Raw genomic sequence first — 14,858 nt, 5'->3', positions numbered from 1 at the left:
GAGAAAGGCTTGAAGATGCTATACTGCTGGCTTTGATGATGGGAGGAAGGACCACAAGCCAAGGCATGCAGGTGGCCTATATAATTTGGAAAAAGCAAGGAAACAGATCCTCCCTTAAAGCCTCCAGAATTAACACAGCCCTGTGACACTGATTTTAAGTCAGTGATACTGGTCAGCCTTCTGACTTCCAGAACTATAACATAATACATGTGTATTGTTTTAAATCATGAAGTTTGTGGTAATTTGTTACAGAAGCAATAGAAAACTGACATAGTCACAAAGGGAAATAAAGAAACTTCATAACAGAGGAATCAGACAGATACTATCTGAATGAACGTGATTAAAATTAAGACTGTCATAAACAAATAGTGTACCATCTGTGTTCCGTCAGACATGAGACAATGAAAAAACAGCATGTGCTCTATTTTGGCTCAAAATGCATAAGCTGGGTTTTATCATGAGACAGCATCAGACAACCCAAAGTGAGGGACGTTCTACAAAATGAATGTAGATTTCACTTTTTTAAAATGCTGTATGGTCAAGCCACTCCAGATGGCTGTTCTCTTGCTCTCTGTACTTTCCCTGCTCGACTAGTCCCTGTTCCACCTACACTCTACTCACACGAACATGCTTGCCCCTTGCCCCTGAGGCCAGAACAGCTCCACCTGCTTGTTTACTAAAGGGAAACCTCTGCCCCTTGTGATGGTTGTTAACTTGAGGGGCTATGAAGCAGGTGCCCCAGCTGCTGGCTTCCCTGGAAACTGATGGGTTGACTTGATGTCAGTTCCCCCTATAAATAGTAGCCTCCTTTTCTCCCAGGGGGAGAAGGCAATGGCACCCCACTCCAGTACTCCTGCCTGGAGAGTCCCATGGACGGAGGAGCCTGGAAGGCTGCGGTCCATGGGGTCGCTGAGGGTCGGACACAACTGAGCGACTTCACTTTCACTTTTCTCTTTCATGCATTGGAGAAGGAAATGGCAACCCACTCCAGTATTCTTGCCTGGAGAATCCCAGGGATGGGGGAGCCTGGTGGGCTGCCGTCTATGGGGTCACGCAGAGTCAGACACGACTGAGGTGACTTTAGCAGTAGCAGTTTTCTCCCAGGTAGCACACAGATTGCTGTTACGTCCTGACTGTTTTCTGCCATACACGATGGGGTTTCACCCCAGGACCTTGCTTCAGGCATGTTAGGTCCCCCTTCTACTAAACCACAGATGTCTCTGTCACTGTCTCTGGGCTCTATCTTTGGTCTTGAAGCTGGGCAGCTACAAGGCTTGCAGGCCTGTGGGTGCAACCTGGCAATTGGTGAGCCAGTCAAGAGGCCAAGGAAACTCCCGTGGGGGCTGAGAAGTCCGGAAATAAGGACAAGAAATGGAAAGTTGTGCAGGTAACCCCGAGGTGATTGTCCACTAGCCTGTGGGGCCTGTGGCAGTTGAACACCATGAGAGATGTTTTCCTCTTCCGTTATATTAATGATACTCTATAAACCTTCATCTCTTTCAATTTAAACCATGCTCACAGCTCATCTGATGGTATGGGGGTGGCTGGTGAATACAGACAAAATGAAAGGACTTGGATTATCTACAAAATACGAGGATACCCAGGACCCACCACTCCTAAACAGTTACAGACTCAGGCGTTAGGGATGTTAACTCAGAGACAGGCTTGCAAATTGGACGTGGCCAGTTACTTGGTGGCTCAGACCGTAAAGAATCTGCCTGAAATGTAGGAAACAGTGGTTTGATCCCTGGCTCAGGAAGATCCCTTGGAGAAGAAAACAGCAACCCACTTCAGTATTCTTGCCTGAAGAATCACATGAGCAGAGGAGCTTGTTGGGCTACAGTTCATGGAGTCACAAAGAGTCGGACACGACTGAGCGACTAAGCACTCGCAGTTACCTGGAAGGGTTTGTTTGGGGCCTGTGGTAACTATGGTAACAGTGAAATAATAGAGTGCCCTTGGACTTCTGTCCTCAGCTCTGGAAGGATACAGTGTGATGGAACAGCTGCGATATGCACCCTACTGTGCCTTACAACAGGTGGAAGATGTCACAACAGGCGTACCCGCGTCATCAAGCCACCAGAAGAACCAGTGTTCAGGGTCTAGAACAGCTGTGTGTGACACACAGGGCACCCACTGGTATTGATAGTGACCCAGGATCCCACTTTGCCGGCCATGAAGGCCATTCCCATCAGGAATGGGCTGATAAAAAGTCATATACTGGTGTTTCCACCTGCCTCACCACCCTGCTGCTTCCAGACTAATGGGAAGGATGAAGGGGCTACTTCAACAACAGCTGAGGCCCCCAACACCTGAACACACCCAGGAGCAATTGTCCCAGTGCCTGCGTCGTGTTAACCCAGAAGCAACCAGCCCACACCATTTGAGTTCAACTGCTGCCCACCGAAGGACCACTGCCAACTATGGGTCAGGGCAACAAGTCACTTTTACCCTGGCTGCAGGGTCTACACTGAGGGGAACACACCATAGAAAGGCCCTAGGGCTGGCAGGTAAGCCCCTTTTGGTTTGCGTTTGCTTCTTCATGGGGAATAGGATTAGAAAGAGACTTAACACGTTTCACCTGTCTTCTACCTGGCTCGTCTGAGACTCCAAAGGTAAGTAATCCGGGCCCTACTGGAGACAGGCACCACTGTACTAACCCTGTGGTCTGTGGTTTTGCCACCTCTCCTGGATTCGGCCCCAGCTGTGGGCACTGAGGGTGGACAGGCGGGATGGTGCAGCTGGCCAGGACAAAGCCCATGGGCAGGGGTGGTATGACCTAGAATGCTGTTACTGCTTGAAGTCTGCCTAATGGTCATGATCTTCCCTGTACTGTGCCTGTTAAATGTCTCCATTTCATCCCTAGCCTGATTAGAGGGATGACTAGGATTTGAGGATACAGGGATAACAGTGGCATCACTGTGAAATGAGTTTGCGTGGTCAGTAAGGCGCCCTTGTTATCCTCCTCTGGACTTTCATGAAAAAAATTGATCCAATAAGCACCTGGCTCCAAAGTTTGCCCATTTTTTTTACTCTCTAGCTGTCGATCTCTATTGCATTTGTGGTGTCTGGGTTGCAGTGCACCTCTACATACCTGATCCCAGGGATGGCATGGAAAAGGGGCAGACCAAGACGGCAAGGGTATGTAGGGGTGGAATGCATGGTCAGGTCACTCAAGATGACTGTTCTCTTGCTCTCTGCTCATTTCCTGCTCTGCCCATTCCTGTTTCCACTCACATGACTATTCTAGCCTCTTAATTACAGGGCTTAATCAGTAACTGGTTACATGCTTGCCTCCTGCGCTAGCTGCTGGTTTCCCCTCATAACAGATGAACCAATCTGACATCAATTCACCTATAAATCGTAGTCCCCTTCTCCCCCAAAGAAGCAGAGATTGCTGCCATGCCCTGCCTGCTGTCTGCTGACCATGGTGGGATGTTGCTCCAGGACCCTTCGCTTTGGACATGTAAGATCCCCTGATGTCTCTGTCACTGTTTCTGGGCTCTTTCTTTGGTCTTGAGTCTGGGCAACTACAAGGCTTGTAGGCCAGGGACTGCACCCCAACAGATGCCAAGGTTATAAAAGTCAAAAAGTGAGGAATGTTCCAGATTGAAAGATACTAAGAGACCATGACAGGAGGAACAGCACCTGCCTTTGGATTAAATCCATTGTTGCAGAGGAACCACTGAGACAACTGGCAAAACTTGAACGGGGTCTCTGGGAGACCTGGGAGAAGGATATAGAAGACTCTGTGCTACCCTTGTAACTTTGCTGAGTGTGGCTGTTTTACCAAACATTCCTGTAAAGGATTGTTATGGTAATTCAAGTCTCATGGATGGAAGAATGTCAGGTTGGTGGGAGATGGAGATGGGTATAAAACATGTGGCTCTGGACAAGATGGCATACTTGTAGGATAGAAGGAGGGTTAGTGTAGGGGTTTCACCAGTGCAGTGAAATGGAAACTCACTTCTACGTTCCTGAATGGAAATCAGCCACCAACATTCTTCGCCTGAGCACCTTAGCTTTGAACCAAGGTCCAACTTGTCACATTGGTCTGTCCAGACTTGTCACGGTGTCCAGACTTGTCATGTTGGTCTGTCTGCTAAATTCACCTCTGGGGTAGCCCCTGAAGGTGTTTTGGGAAGCAGTTGTGAGAGACAGTTGGAGCCTCATTTGCTGCTGCTGCTGCTGCTAAGTTGTGTCCGATTGTGTGCGACCCCAGAGACAGCAGCCCACCAGGCTCCCCCGGCCCTGGAATTCTCCAGGCAAGAACACTGGAGTGGGTTGCCATTTCCTTCTCCAATGCATGAAAGGGAAAAGTGAAAGTGAAGTTGCTCAGTCGTGTCCGACTCCTAGCGACCCCATGGACCGCAGCCTCGTTTGGAAACCTTGAAAACATGGGTGTGATGACTAGATTTGGCCAGCAGATGGCAGCAGGCATTTTTTTTCGGGGAAAGAATGCAAGACAACCCCAACTGGGAGGTCCAACTGCTGCTTCAGTGTCAGCCAGCTGAGGGCAAAGGCCTGCTGGCTCATTGAGTTGTTGGCCGTCTCTGAATTAAAGGGCTCCTGCCAGACAAAACCTCAGGCAGTCCAACCTCACTCTGGAAATAATGGGAGAAAGAGAAGGAAAATCAAAAGAAAGTCTTCATTGTGTTCTTAAAGAAAGAAGGCTTTATTTCATTCTAACAATGCAAAAGAGGAAAAAGAGAAGCCGTAATTTAACAGACCCTGAATCAGACTCCTCGAGGGTCCCAAACCTTAAAAGGAAAGAGTTGGACTCACAAGTCATGGGGCCTAAAGTGACGTCAAGTATTTAGATAATAATAAAAATGAGGCTTTGATTTTTATCTGTAAAACAGGGATGGGGATTTGAGAATTGTATGAATATCTGTGGTGTTTAGAGCAGGGACTGGTACATAGTAAGTATGCAATAGAAATTAGCTGCAATTATTATTTACTGAACACTTACTATGGGCCAGGCATTGGACTGTTTTATGTTATATCCTGATTTCTTATACTATACTTGTACTATATATTTTATCTCAACTGTTTAAAGCTTAGGAAACTTGTCATTTAAATTTAAACATTTACTGATTGCCTCCTAGGGCCACTGTGGATTCAGCAGAGATAAGGACAGACACAGTACCTGTCCTTCAAGAACCAACTCTAGGGACTTCCCTGGTGGTCCAGTGGTTAAGAATCCACCTTGCAATGCAGGGGATCAGGGTTCAATCCCTGGTAGGGGAACTAAGATCCCACAGGCCGAGGAGCAACTAAGCTGGAGCGCCACAACTACTCATCAGGAGTCCATGTGCCGCAACAGAAGATCCCACATGATGCAACTGAGATCCAATGCAGCCACATAAATAAGTATTAAGAAAAAACCAACAGATTTAAAAAAAAAAAGAAAGAAAGAACCAACTCTACAGATGGGTGCATATAGCTAGTTAGGAAAAGAGTGAAAATTTAAAACCAAGACTGATTCAAAAACCTGCTTCTACTACCTTCCACAATAAAGAGACCTAACTTTTACAGATGTCTATTTTGTAACAGACGCTTTACATGTTCAATTTTCATATTGACCCAACGAGGTAGCAATTGTCATCACTGTTTTACAAATGAGGAAATATTAAATGAATTGCTCAGTGGCCGTAGTGATATGGAGTAGTCAAGCTTTATGTACTTGAAGCTCATCTAGATGATTCCAAGGATCAGAAGAGATCTATACCAGCATCACCTCATTCTGTTCAAATGTGAATTCCAACACTGAAAGGTCATGAAATCAGAAAGGTATCTCGGGGGTAAGGATCCTCAGATCTTCAGATTCAGGTGTTTTTTGTTTGCTTGTTTTGCTTTTGTTTTTTCTTTTGCATGTTGGTGAAATGGCTTTGGGCTTCCCTGGTGTCTCAGACAGTAAAGAATCCACCTGCGATGCAGGAGATCTTAGCACGATTCAGAACTGAAAGATCCAGAACTGACACTTTGCTCTTTCACAAGCTGCATGATTTTAAAGCAAGTCGTTTAGACTTTCTGAAACTCCATTTCCTCATGGAAGATAATATGTATTACATTGGAAAACTAAAGATTCAATAAGGTAGTTTATGTAAAACTGCTTTGTACAGCCTAAAGGGAAATTGAAGAATTACGTCAATCCTTGTCAAAAATTTTTCCTGTGAAATCTAGTTCAAGACTTACTATTCAACATCCGTTGTCCTGGATTCAAACTATCTTCCTAGTCTTAACCCTTATGTTTTTAAGTAGACATAGAAATTCTAGTTTAAACTGGCTTAAGAGATAAAGGGAATTCATTGATGTCGTAATTAACTGGCTAATGGATTACTCACAGATTGTTTCAGCTTCAGGAGTAAATTGATCAGAAACAAGGTTTTATCTTTCTACCTTTAGGACGCCTTTCAGCTGTGCTGGCTCCGTTCTTAGTCAAGCTCTGCCCTCATGGTCACGAGCTGGTTGCAGCATCTTCTGCCTCTACATCCTCTTAATTTCAAATCCAGTGGAAAGAGAATTTACAATTAAATTCTGGATAAAACTCTGTCACTTTCAACACAGGTCTTGCCTCTGATTCTCACTGGTCCAAATTGAGTTACATGCCCATCATTGAATCAGTCACTCTGGGGCTAGATTATGCTAACTGAACCCAGTTGGGACCCGCATTAGAAGCTGAAGGTTGTCAATCTCTTACTACTAATGAGATAACTACAGGGAGGGGTTATTCTCAAAATACAATATGTCATATTATTTCCAGTAGACAAAGGATGAATAATTGTGGCTGAGTGGCAAAAACAGAGCTCACATGTCTGCCTGAGTCAGATTGAACTATTATATGGTGTCTGAAGCACTTCCTGTAATTTCTGGCTGATTGGCCTATGGTCATGTTGTTCTCTTCATCTGGAACATTCCTCCAAGCTCTATCTACCAGTTTGTCCTTGGTTTTCACAATTCTTAGTTTCTTTTTTAATTTTTTCTATTGATTTTTTTCTTTTTTAGTCTCTGTTTCATTTATTTCTGCTCTGATTTTTATGATTTATTTCCTTCTACTAACTTTGGGTTTTGCTTGTTCTTTCTCTGGTTCCTTTAGGTATAAAGTTAGGTTGATGAGATTTTTCTTATTTCTTCTTATGAGGTAAGCTTGCATTGCTATAAGCTTTGCTCTTAGAACTGCTTTTGCTGTATCCTGAGAGGGTGTGGGGGTGCCTGGCCACTGTTGGGAGGGGCTGGGTCCCTGATGCTAATAGATTAAAGAGAGTATTCCAAAATGGCTCTTTCAAGTACCAGTGTTACTGTGATTAAATAAGCTCCCCAGAAGGGCTGCCACCAGCATCTCCATCCCCAGGGCATGTCCCAGTTGCCCCCTGTCTCTCTAGGAGGCTCCCCAAGATTAGCAAGTAGGTCTGAATAAGCCTCCTTTCAAACTATTGCCTCTGCTCTGAGACTTACAGCATGTGAGCTTTTGAATGAGTCCTTCAAGAGTGAAATCTCTGTTTCTTTTAGCTTTCTAGATCTTCTGACTGTAAATCCCATTGGTTGTTGAAGCCAGGTGTTCTCATCTGTTCCCCTTGGGGCCCCTGGGCCAGGGAGCCTGATGTGGAGCTCAGTTTCTTTGCTCCTTGGAGAGGACCTCTGTGATTGTGATATTCCTCCCATATGTGGGTCACTGACTCAGGGGTGAGTCCTGACTATGCCACATCGCCGCCCCTCCTACCTGTTTCGTTGTTGTTGTTGTTTTCTGTATGCCTTTAGTCGTGGAAAATCTTTTATGCTAGTACTTCAGATGGTTCTCAAAGCATTTGTAGTCTTGGTGTGTCCATGGGAGGAAATGAGTCTGGTTCTTCCTACTTTGCCATCCTGACCACCTTCCCCAGCGAGGAATACTTAAAGAAGGGACTACTTACAACAGTATCTACATAACCAGACATACTATCATTATAACAAAACTCAAAGGAATGGCAGGGTACCCCAGGGCTAGTGACAGCAAGGAACTGTTACTACTCCTAGATAGGATTGGGGCAGAGAATGAAACAGTTTCCCAAACCCAAACTGAGCTGATGGAGGGAGTTACCCAGCAAGGGCTGTAATCTTTGAACCTAGCCACTGAGCCAGGGGAATCCATACCCCGACCTCTCTCCCCTTTCATCCCCTTTCCACTACTTTCCTACTGGCTGAACCCAACAGGAAGCCAGAGCACAGAAAACCTGTTGATGTGGTCCATCCATACAGGTCAGCCTCCCAGGACACAAGCAGGTGGAGAGAGGCACAAGAGCAGGCAGAAAGTATTGACAGATCTGAAAGGTCTTTTAGTCCCATGATTAATTAATTTTTTTTTTTTTTTGCAACAGGAATGTTTATTCTTTACATATTAGACTTAAGAAGGAGTCTAATGGAAAGCGATGGAGATTATGAGATTGAGGGAGTGTGGAGAGACAGCTGGTCAAGTGTCCTTCACTCTCGATGGCAAACTCTGGGGCACTGCCAAGAAGCCCCCCTGCTAGTAGAACATAGTTTGAACATCACTGATAGTTTAAGCTGTTCATTTTTACAGATGAGGAAATTCCTCAGGCAGAAAGTATTGACAGAAATTCTGAAAGCTAAGTAACTTGCTAAAAGTCTTCCGGTGAGTTAATGGCAGAGCTGAGTTCACTAGAGCTCGGGCCCATTGGTCACGAGTTCAGTGCTCAAGCACTATTCGGGCACAGGGGGGTGAGTAGGGAATTCCCAGAAAAGGAAGGCTATAGGGGTGGAGAAGCAGGCAGCATAATTCAAGTTCACAGTTACACAGCTCTAGGTTCCAATCCTGACTGTGAAACTTTGAAGCCAACTTTTTATTAAATCTCTCATCCTTATTTTCCTCATTGGTAAACTGGAAATAAAAATACCTGATGTTTATAGCTGTTGAGAGGATAAACAAGATAATATTTAATCCTTAGTATAGTATCTGGCACTGAAACCTCATCAATAACAGCTGGTTGTTATTAATAGTAACTCCATTTAAGGGTTTCTAAAATTATGCAGATAGCTCATTGACATACTCTGAGAAATGTCCAAGCTCAGAATGTGACCAACCAGGGAAAAGGCTCATAATGGACATTTGTAGATTTCCACCTTCCTAGCATTCTTCTCTCTTGGGAGGAATGCTTGGGGTGACCGATCCAACTCCAGCACCAGGATGGTGTGACCCAGGCCTACGCCAATCAGTGAAAAGTCCATCCTCCAAACCGTAGGGCATTAATCTAAGGATGGGTACCTTACCCAACTTGTCAGTTTAGGGTAAACCCTAGGATTTTGGCAAGAGTTACTGGGAAAGAAGTGCTCTTCTCAACTAGGACTGTTAGCAGAAAGGAATGATATCAGTCTGGGGATGCTGGAGACACATATGAAGCCATCTCAGAGTAGGATCAAAGGCAAGAGCTTAGAGAATCCTGAGGACATCACCTGGGCTCCTAGGTCAGGGGCTAGCAAACTGTTTCTAGAAAGAGCCATGTAATACTTTAGGTTTTGCTGGCTGTAAGGTCTCTCTTGTGAGTACTCAGTACTGCTGTTGTAGCTTGAAAGAACCATGAACAATATGTAAAAGAACAATCACGGCTGTGCCAGTAAAACTTTATTTACAAAAACAGGCAATGAGTTATAGTTCGCCAGCTCCTACCCAAACCATACCTAAAGCCAGATAACCTTAGGACTTCTCAGTTAGGTTTGCCATTAAATTCCCTTTTTGGCTTAGTCTGAGTAGATTTCTCTCACTACAGTGGGAAAAGTCCTGATATAAATTTCCATTCGATAAAATATGATCTTTATCTAGTAGGTCACAGATGCACTAATGGTAGAGAAACTGGTTATTTCTGTCATGAAATAGAAGCTTTTAGGAGGAAAAAAAAATCCCTTTGTAAGTCCATTCTGCCAGGGTCATGTGCTGTTGCCACAGAAGTTGGATTTTAACTGGAGTTTATCTCTTCCTTGTCACAAAGAAGAAACAAGTACTCCTATGAATCTTTACCTTAGAGCAAAGGGTCCACAAGAAACCAAAGTACTCACTTGACTGAAAGACAAAATGATCCCAGAGGCTGACACTCACAAATGTTCAAGAACCCTGTAGAAGAGCTCTTATTCAGTTCATGTAAAAATGAGAGCTGGGGTTTGTTTTGTGGAGGGGAAGAACTGGATCTGTAGAAAAGTCAGGCCCAAATGTTCCTGTTGAGGGAATTTATCGCCCTTCTTTGGAAATGACCCTAAGGAAGATCTTGTGTTTCTTGGGTCAGAGCAGCTTGTTCTATCTTTTCTGACTTCTTACTGTTACTCAGACTTTCTTTGAGTTAATCTGACTTATTTGAAAGCTGAACCCTGCAGTGCTGATCTCAAAATATTAAGTGGAGCTCCTTCTGGCAAGTATCAGATATTATAAGTAAGTGTCTCCTTGAGGACTTTCAGTCTTCACTGAGCAACTCAATGTGTTAGGAGCAGTAAAGAATTTAACAGTCAACTATGTCTTTTCCTGAAAATTGAATGAGTATCACCAAAGTGGGATATATTCAAACATTAAGCTGTACAGAGCAAACCTGAAATTATATAGCTGTCAGAGGAATGAGATTAGTATAGTCACTCGGAGCTTCTATAACAAAGCATCGAGACTGTATGGCCAAACAACGTGAGTTTATTTCTCACGGTTCTGGAGGCTGAGAAGTTCAAGACCACCAGATCTGGTGTCTGGTGAGAGCTGGCTTTCTGTCTCACAGACGGCCATCTTCTTGTTGTGTCTTTACGTGGTAAGAGCTCTTTCAGGGCTCTCTTGCTGCTGCTGCTGCTAAGTCGCTTCAGTCGTGTCCAACTCTGTGCGACCCCATAGACGGCAGCCCACCAGGCCCCACCGTCCCTGGAATTCTCCAGGCAAGAACACTGGAGTAGGTTGCCATTTCCTCCTCCAATGCATGAAAGTGAAAAGTGAAAGTGAAGTTGCCCAGTCATGTCCGACTCTTAGCGACCCCGTGGACTGCAGCCTACCAGGCTCCTCCATCTATGGGATTTTCCAGGCAAGAGTACTGGAGTGGGTTGCCATTGCCTTCTCCGTCAGGGCTTTCTTAGAAGGGCACTAATCCCATTTAAAGCTGAAACTCCAGTACTTTGGCCACCTCATGTGAAGAGTTGACTCATTGGAAAAGACTCTGATGCTGGGAGGGATTGGGGGCAGGAGAAGAAGGGGACGACAGAGGATGAGATGGCTAGATGGCCTCACCGACTCGATGGACGTGAGTTTGCGCGAACTCTGGGAGTTGGTGATGGTCAGGGGGCCTGGAGTGCTGCGATTCATGGGGTCGCAAAGAGTCGGACACAACTGAGCAACTGAACTGAACTAAACTGAACTGAACTGAATCCCATTCACCAGGGCTCTACCCTCATGACCTACAGCCTTCATCTCCTAATACCTTTACATTGGGGGTCAGGATTTCAACATATGAATTTGGGGTGGGGAAACACAAACATTAAGTCCATCACAGAGATGAGTGTGGGTTTGAGAATTTTGGAGAGGAAGAGTGAGGACATACTGGGTAGAAAGAGTAGAGAGAATCACTGGGACAAAGACGTGGTGCTGTAATGAACACTCCATTTACTTTAACAAGTTTTCATGAAGCACCTCCCTTGTGCCAGACACTCAACTCAGCTTTGTGAATACAATAGTAATAAGAGGCACAGGGTCTCTGTTCTTGTAGCAGTCACACTCTAGTGGATTGTGCAGGAAACACCCGTGTAAGGAGACAGAATTTTATTCCCATCAATTGTTAGAGACGAAGTGGGAAGGAAAGAACAGGCCAGATGAGCTGGAGGAAGATGGAAATGGAGTGACTGTTTCAAGAGAGGACTTGATGAAAATGCCTGGTATTTTAATCTATAATATGCAGAGAGGATTGAGGTGGGGAAATGGTGGCCAAGTGTGGGAGGGTGGTGGGAAGACTGAACTTTGGCCTTGTGCTTCTTCTTGTGTCTCTTTTTATCTGTTACCTTGACAACCTGGATCCTCTTTCATTTCAAACTACGAGTAGGGAGTGTTTCACTTGTTCAGAATCTTGCAAAATGAGGACCAGTGATTCTTGAGCTGAGTTGAACTGGCACTGCTGAGCTGATGCTAAGATATTATGGAGAAGCAACTCTGTCTTCTTAGTCTCTGCCCCCAAGAGGGATTCCTCTGGAGTCTTTGTAGCAGCTTCAACAAACATGAAAATTACTGTGTAAGACTGTGCATCATTTCAAGAACTTTCTCAAGAAAATGCTGTAATTTTTAAAATGTCTGTTCTGAGTGTACAAGAAAAAGTACCTTCAGATGTACAGTTCTAATTCGGATTCTTCTTTAAAACAAGTTTTCTCATAGAAAATTGAACTTCATTGAGAAAGAATGTTAAAGAAATAACTATTTATGGTGCTAAGTCCAAGAGAATAGAGTTTTCCAAACCGTACAGGCAGAGCATAAAAAACAAAGACCTTTGGATAGAGAAGGTGAGGGCTTCCTTTCAGATGGACTGTGCTATTCCCTCCTGAGTTCTGCGCAAGTGTCAGGTGACGGTATAAACTCTGGGCGGATGACACAGGCGGGAGAGAACACTTCTGTACCGTGGAGGCGACAGCTCTAAGTTGGAGAAATAGAAAAGGGCCCTTTGGAAAACTTAAAGTAAGTGATGTCATTGTCACTTAGCAAAATGTTTGCCTCATATTATGAAATTTAAGTGAGCCTCTGAGGAATTTTGTTTTACAGATTAAAAATAAATCAGGCTTTCTGCCTGTGTACACCGCCGAGAAAGCATCGTTGAAGTTCCCCCATCCCACCTCCATTGCCGTCATGTCTGAGTCAGAGTCTCCCAAAGAGCCTGAACATCTGCGGAAGCTCTTCATCAGAGGACTGAGCTTTGAAACAACTGACGAGGGTCTGAGGAGCCGTTTTGAGCAATGGGGAACGCTCACAGACTGTGTGGTAATGAGGGATCCAAACGCCAAGCGCCCCAGAGACTTCGGGTTTGTCACATACACCACGGTGGAGGAGGTGAAAGGAAGGCCACACAGGTGGACGGAAGAGTTGTGGAACCCAAGAGGGCCGTCTCAAGAGAATATTCTCAAAGACCTGGTGCCCACTTACCTTTGAAAAAGGGTTTTGTTGGTGGCATTAGACACTGAAGAACATCACCTGAGAGATTATTTTGAACAGTATGGGAAAATTGAAGTGATTGAAATCATGACTGACCAAGGCAGTGACAAAGAGAGGCTTTGCTTTCGTACTCTTTGATGACCATGACTCCATAGACAAGATTGTCATTCAGAAATACCACACTGGGAATGGCCTCAACTGTGAAGTGAGAAAAGCCCTGTCTAAGCAAGAGATGGCTAGTGCTTCATCCACCCAGAGAGGTCAAAGTGGTTCTGAAAACTTTGGTGGCGGTCGTGGAGGTGGTTTGGGTGGGAGTGACAACTTTGGTCGTGGAGGAAACTTCAGTGGTCGAGGTGGCTTTGGTGGCAGCCGTGGTGGTGGCGGATACGGTGGCAGTGGGGATGGTTATAATGGATTTGGTAATGACGGAAGCAATTTTGGCAGAAGCTACAATGACTTTGGCAATTACAACAATTAATCTTCAAATTTTGGACCCATGAAAGGAGGAAACGTTGGAGGCAGAAGTTCTGGCCCCTATGGTGGTGGAGTTCAATACTTCGCCAAACCATGAAATGAAGGTGGCTATGGTGGTTCCAGCAGCAGCAGGAGCTATGGCAGTGGCAGGAGGTTTTAATTACTGCCGGGAAACAAAGCTTAGCAGGAGAGGAGAGCCAGAGAAGTGACAGGGAAGCTACAGCTTACAACAGATTTGTGAACTCAGCCGAGCACAGTGGTGGCAGGGCCTAGGTGCTACAAAGAAGACATGTTTTAGACAATACTCATGTGTATGGGCAAAAAACTCGAGGACTATTCTTGTGATTAATTGTATAACAGTTAATTTATAACAATTGTATAAACTTAATTGTATTTTAGTTTCTGTTCTGTGGAAAGTATAAACCATTCCAACAAAAGGTTTTAATGTAGATTTTTTTTTGCACCCATGCTGTTGATTTCTAAATGTAATAGTCTGATCATGATGCAGAATAAATGTCTTTTTTTTTTTTTTTAATGTGCTGTGTAAAGTTAGTTTACTGTGAAGCCATTTTGGTTAACTACCCCAACAGTATGAAGTAAGAATTCCTTCAGGGTGATGCCAGGTTCCATTTGAAATTTATTTACAACCTGCTTTGGTGGAGAAGCTGTTGTCTTCAGAACCTTGGTGTAGTTGAACTGACAGTTACTGTGTTGTGACCTGGAGCTCACCATTAAGAAAGTCACCCATGCAAAGTCATGGGTTGGTTTTTTTTTTTTTTTTTTTTTTGGTTATTAATGATTGTTGTCACATCCTATGCAATATATCTAAATTGAATTATGGTACCAGATAAAGTTATAGGAATGAAGCTTGTGTATCATCCATTATGATGTGTAATCAATAGAAAATTTAATACCTTCTTGAAAAAAAGAAAACAAATCAGGTTTGGGTGACTTACACAAGATCCCTGAACTCAAAGTCAGAAATGAATGTTGTTTTGTTATATAGGGGTTACTGCTGCTGCTGCAAAGTTGCTTCAGTCGTGTCCGACTCTGTGCGACCCCATAGATGGCAGCCCACCAGGCTCCCCCATCCCTGGGATTCTCCAGGCAAGAACACTGGAGTGGGTTGCCATTTCCTTCTCCAATGCATGAAAGTGAAAAGTGAAAGTGAAGTCGCTTAGTCGTGTTCGACTCTTCGCGACCCCATGGACTGCAGCCCACCAGGCTCCTCCGTCCATGG

The 14,858-nt window shown here is 44.5% G+C and overlaps 1 pseudogene; it reads left to right on the top strand.

Moving 5' to 3' along the window:
• Positions 1-958: 958 nt before the first annotated feature.
• On the top strand, positions 959-13,943 carry LOC112585634 (annotated as a pseudogene).
• The last annotated feature ends 915 nt before the right edge of the window (positions 13,944-14,858 follow it).

This window comes from Bubalus bubalis, chromosome 6 (assembly GCF_019923935.1).
Source record: "Bubalus bubalis isolate 160015118507 breed Murrah chromosome 6, NDDB_SH_1, whole genome shotgun sequence".
Lineage (NCBI taxonomy): Eukaryota > Metazoa > Chordata > Mammalia > Artiodactyla > Bovidae > Bubalus > Bubalus bubalis.
Note: the sequence above shows the minus strand (reverse complement) of the source record. Positions and strands in the feature narration are given on the sequence as shown.